Here is a 6,000-nt window from a genome sequence, read left to right on the forward strand (position 1 = left end):
AAGTTCCACCCCAAACCCCCTCCCCTGAAAGCTGCCTCAGTCCAGACTCCGCCCAAGAAAGCCCACCAAATGATGACCCCTCCCCAGAGATGCTCAAGACCACTCCCACAGGGTACTTAAACAGCCCCCCAGGGAACAACACATGGTTTTCCAGACTTCCTTTCTCGGCTCCTCTCTGAGGGGTTGGAAAGCCAACCAGGAGCATTTGTATCCATTAAACCTGGGCTTTTTCTAATTTGGTTTGATTTGGTCTGATTTGAATTATTGTATCAGCAGAGGAGCTTATTGGGGCACAGAAACTTTTCAGGTGTACCTGGGAGGACTGGGGAAAATATAATCAAAATACACTGTAGACATATATGAAATTCTCAAAAATTAAAAATAGTGCATTTTAAAAATACTGTGTAGAAGATACTATAAAATCAATCAAGCCACTTCCATTTCCCCTTCTTGCCAGGTGGAGAGGTTGGAATGCTGTAACCATATCTCCTAGATGCCCTGTGACTTCTGTTCTGCCAACTAAAGGACGAGAGAGAAGTGGAAGATGGGGGCGGTAGGATTCATCTTCCTGTGTCTCTAGGATGCCGCCGCTGGCTACAAGGTTCTGGAAAAGTGACCCTTCCTCGTAGCAGTATCCCAGATATGTCAGAGCAGTTACAACTTTGGCAAAGGTTTTTATTCCTCTTCCTAAGGATGGTGTTCTATTCTAGACATGGTCCCTGTGGTGCCGTATACTCTGTGACTGTCTCCTCTTGGCCTTGGTGAATAACACATGTTTAGCTCGGACAATGAGTCTCCATCCTCTCCCCCAAGCCCTGATACATTCTCTCTCTCTCTCTCTCTCTCTCTCTCTCTCTCTCTCTCTCTCTCTCTCTCTCTCACACACACACACACACACACACACACACACACACACACACACTTTCTCATCATCAGAATTAGAGTATAAATTCTAGCTATGTATTATGTGGTCTGTTAAATTTCACAAGGTTAAGGATCATGAAATGATTTTTCATAATTGGAGAATCAGGTTCCACATGTTGGGATTCTGTCCATTTTCAACAAGTACTTCCAGAAGAGACTGGGCAGATCCCATTTTGAGACACGGTGCTAGCTTGTTACGCGGTGATTAATCTGAGCCATCATGTACAATCTGTCTTCCAGCAACCAGTGAGTCTTTGCAGAAGCCAAGAAAAGTGAGTCTTAAACTGGGAGGAAATAGGACAGGAAGCAGAAGAGGACAGAGTGAGAAAGAGCAGAGAGAGCAGAGAGAGGGCCTTTACTGCTCTCTCTCTCTCATTTGGACCTTTAGAGCCCTGGCTACACTGCCTTACCTAGGATAACACATTTGCATTTGGTTGGTAAACATCTCCTTTCACCTAAGCCACCCAGGGTCCTTTGATCTTTATCTTCTCCTTCTTAAAGATAGCATACGAGTCATCTCTAGACTCTTAAGAATGTTTATGAATCGAATGGAGACAGCTCAATCACACTGCATATTTCTGGATATGAAATAATTTTTGGAGGTCAGCTCCATAATAGTAAATCCACGACTATGTGATGACATTATACATGCTGGAAGCTGTAGAGTGACAGCTGGAGTTACTATGTCTTACAGGCTCGTATCTTTTTTTGTTTGTTTGTTTTATGAGACAGGGTTTCTCTGTAGCTTTGGAGCCTGTCCTGGAACTCGCTCTATAGGCCAAGCAGGCTTCGAACTCACAGAGATCCATAGGCATATCATATGCCTCATATCTTGACATTTACAGCAAAATTATATTTGATGCCATGGTGTATCAGTCCTATATTATCATGGGTTGCTTTCTGCTTTAGAAGACTCAAAACTTTGCCAAAGATCACACACCTAGTTTCAGAGTGGGACTCTAAGCCAATGCCACCCTCTCTCTGTGCTTCTGTTTCACAAGCACAGATGCAGAGGAAAGAACTGTGTAGAGAAAGCAGATGACCTTGGTTGTGAAGCACCCGTATTTTGTGGAGGGAGGTAGAAAAATGTAAATGAACCTTTCAGGAAGAAAAAACATGGCGAACAGGTTAAGGCAGGACGGAAAAAAGGGGTGTGTGTTTGTGTGTGTGATGAGGTGACAAGAGAAAGAGTCCATGAAGGAGTGACGGCACTGTGTCAGGACAGGGACACCCACAGCACAGGGAGGAATGTTCCCTCTAGAGTTAGCAGTAGTAAAAATCTTTTCCAAATTGGTACCAACCAATGTGTGCACATTGTGAATGAATACACTTCCTTCGTGATCTGTGTACCCACATTAATTTAAAAATTCCTTCCCTATTTATTAGCTTCACTGCTACAGCATGAAAAAGCCCCAGAAAATACACATACACACACACACACACACAGAGAGAGAGAGAGAGAGAGAGAGAGAGAGAGAGAGAGAGAGAGAGAGAGAGAGAGAGAGAGAGAGAGAGAGAGCAGGCATAGTAGGTTGTGCCACAGTCTTTGTTTCCAGAAGCAGGCTGCAGGTTGTATTCACCTTCTAGATACACTTTGCCATAGCCTAAGTAAACTACAACACCAAGAAACTGCTAAATAATAATGATTTTTTTAAAGAGGGTGCTACCTAAATTTCTTTGAACTTAGATAAAGAATCCCAGTAAAACTTGGGTTTATTTGCAATTCAGAAGAAAATTTAAGTCGCTACCACTTCCCAGGATTATGAGCATGATTTGAATAACTTCCATATGTTCTTCTACACCAGATACCGAAAAACATCAAAATGGGAGGACGAAGTGGAGGAGTGCCAGGTGTATTGGAGATGAAATCCCAGCTGAGTGTTACCGTGAACACAATGTGCTCAATAGCATTTTTTTTTTTTTTTTTTTTTTTTGGTTTTTCGAGACAGGGTTTCTCTGCAGCTTTAGAGCCTGTCCTGGAGCTAGCTCTTGTAGACCAGGCTGGTCTCGAACTCACAGAGATCCGCCTGCCTCTGCCTCCCAAGTGCTGGGATTAAAGGCGTGCACCACCACCGCAATAGCATTTTACAATAAAATGAATGGCGGGTTACTGCAGGAAATAGTGCAACAAGCACAATGTTCTATCCAAGCAGGGCCAAGTTAGCCAAGTAAAAAACAGGGCACTGGAGTATCATTTAATGTTATGGAAGATTTTCATGAACTTGGAAGTGTGATTACAACCATATTGACTGGACCCAAGAGGAGCCAAACGGATTTCACTTAATACTTAAAAATATGGAATAAGAGCAGGTTTGCCTGAGTAAGGAACCAGCACTTTTATTAATTGCCCTATGAAGCCCATTACAAAAGATACTAAAACGAGACCCAGTAGATATGCTTGGACAGCATTAGCCATGAGTGTGGCCTCACAGGGTGGGGGCTCTTACCTTTGGAAGGTGACACACAGCTGGCACAGGTGGGAGACACACAGGAGAAGGAAAATGGAAGAAGATAAAGTATTTAACTCACCCTGCCTGCTGTGATCTGTAACACAAAAGTAAAAGCCCAAGAAATGAACAAAGAGCAGAATTTAGGACTTGGTTGTCTCATGGTGGCAGTAGCTTAGGTAGGGGGACATAGGCCCCTTTGAGGTTGTTCCTGCTTGTGACTGATTCTGCTGTCCCCCAGATAAGTATGACGGATTGCGGCTTTAGGTATTTTCTGCTATGAAGAATTCCAGAGCCACAGACATACTGTCATTACTGGAGTTGATTGGAAATCTTCAAATGGGGCTATTTTCTAGTGCCAGGATCTGAGAATTACTCCTCCTCTATGCAATACCCAAGAATATGGAAATATTCTTTCTCTGGGCGTCCTCCCCCTGATCAGTGGGCAGCACAAACCTTGAGTTTAATTTCCACTACTTGATTTTTTTCAGAAGTTGGGAGTGCGTGTTAAAACATGGAAAGGGGAACCAACCGAAGATTGCTGCCTTTATAGGACTGAGCCAGTAAAGATAATATTGAAAACACAGAAGTGTCTGTCCTAGGTCAAGAAGAGTGCTGGGACCTGGGAGGCTAATCAGGTCCAGATGCATTGTGGAAGGATGCTGTGCCCTGGGCACGCTGCTGTAGTAGATGAAGGACCTTTCTGCAAAGAGGAAGGGTAAGAGCGGTGATGCAGCAACAAGAAGTGGTCCAGGGGGTCAGTAACGGTCAGAACACCCCTGCCCCGCTGGCTGGGGCACTGCTGTTAGCGAGCTATGGTTACAGGATCTAGCCATTGCACCGAACACTCAGCCATGAGTCGTTCAGTCCCGACAAAACCTTAGTGTGATTGTCACCCCACAATCTAAGTGGTTTGCCAAGGCTCGTGGAGGTTAAATGAGTTCCTGGTGTTGGAATGGAAGACCATGGGCTTAGCTTTTGCTCCATCACCCTTCACGCATGCTTTATCTCCAAAGGTGGAGATGCTTGGCCATCACAGACAACATATCACACAATGGACTCCAAAGTATGGCAGTTTTGACATAATGAAGGATATTCTATGTTTAGCGCAGGGCCCAGCTCAGTATTAGCTATTATTACCAGTCTGGCATACCCTCCTAAAACCTCCTAGAGTTATCCCCATTCTGCAGAGAAAACTGCAGTAACTCGCAGATGAAACCTGGAATCCCAAATCCTTGCTTTTAACTATAGAGCATTTCTGCCTTGAAGTTAAAGGATGGGGGACGGTCAATAATAGGCTTAATTCCTGGCTTGTAAGAACTGAGGCTATTATAACCTAGCTAAACATTTTAAAAATTATTCACGTAGAATATAAAGCTGTCAAATCCTTCTCCATCTCCTTTCTCAGTGAGGTCTGAAGGCAGGCAGGCAGCCACTGCGGGATTGTTCAGTGCCCGCAGCCTCCTGGCACGCAGTCCCGGCTCCTACTTGCTGACACAGCTCAAACTTCTAAGTTGAATAACGTCTCCTCTTTCCAAAGGAGACCTTTTTAAAATACTTCCCTCTAGTGAGTAACCACAGAGAGGTTGTACTTAAAGAAAACAGGCTGAAGTAGAGAAGATCGAGGTTTTTTTTTTTTTGAAAATATTATTTTACTTTTTATAAGTCAGAAACCATATGGATTTTCCACCCTCACGTAGCACAGAAATGACTTTGCCCAGCTTTCTGGAAACCCGACTCTCCAAACTCCAAGCTCAGCAGCGTCTGGAGATGAGCTGCTGTCTGGAACTGATATTGCCAAGTGTGGCGTGGGGGTGGGGCTGTGGTCCGGGACCACTCTCAGGAAGGAAGTTAGCCTGTGAAGAGAGAAGCCATCATATTTTAACCCATCACTTCTTGTTCTGATATTACCTCTCCAAATCCTAACAATGTAGCTCATGCTAGGATAGCATTTTCCTCGTGTCTTTTTTTTCCCCAAGGGTTTCCAAGGACAGGAAGACAGTGCACTGCTCTGCCTGTCTCTATGGGCCATGATTACATACAAAGCAGGCAACCGGATAAGCACAATCAGGCTCCTTGGCCACACTCCTGATTTGGCGTCTTATGGCTTAATCTATCCTATCTGTTCGATGTTAACTTAATGAAGGTATAGATGGGAGTGAGAAGAGCTAAGGTTTGTTTTTCACTGTAGGGTTTTTATTTTGTCCGAAGCAGGAGCCATATCGTTATTAGAGAAAGCCATGGGAGCCAGAGGTAACCAGAATGCGTTTCCAGTATTACATACTATTCTTCCATATACATACATTTATATCCGTGGATTTGACCGACCTCAGATAAAGATTTGGAGCCAGTTGAGGTGATTTGGCCCTGAAATCCCTGCACTCAGGGTGCTGAGGCAGGAGGATCAGTACCAGTTTGAAGTCACCCTGGGCTTGCGGAGAGTTCCAGGACAGTCTGGGGGCACAAGAGTAAGAGCAGACGGAAGAGAGGGAGCGGGAGAAGATCAGATGAGGAAAAGTGGGTGAAAATAGGTTGATTGCTGGGGAAATGCATCTGTACTGATCACGTACTGGCAGTTTTCTTGTTGTTCTGCGATACTGAATGATGCTTATTCATACACCATCTACAT

The sequence above is a fragment of the Arvicola amphibius genome, chromosome 17, assembly GCF_903992535.2.
Source record: "Arvicola amphibius chromosome 17, mArvAmp1.2, whole genome shotgun sequence".
Lineage (NCBI taxonomy): Eukaryota > Metazoa > Chordata > Mammalia > Rodentia > Cricetidae > Arvicola > Arvicola amphibius.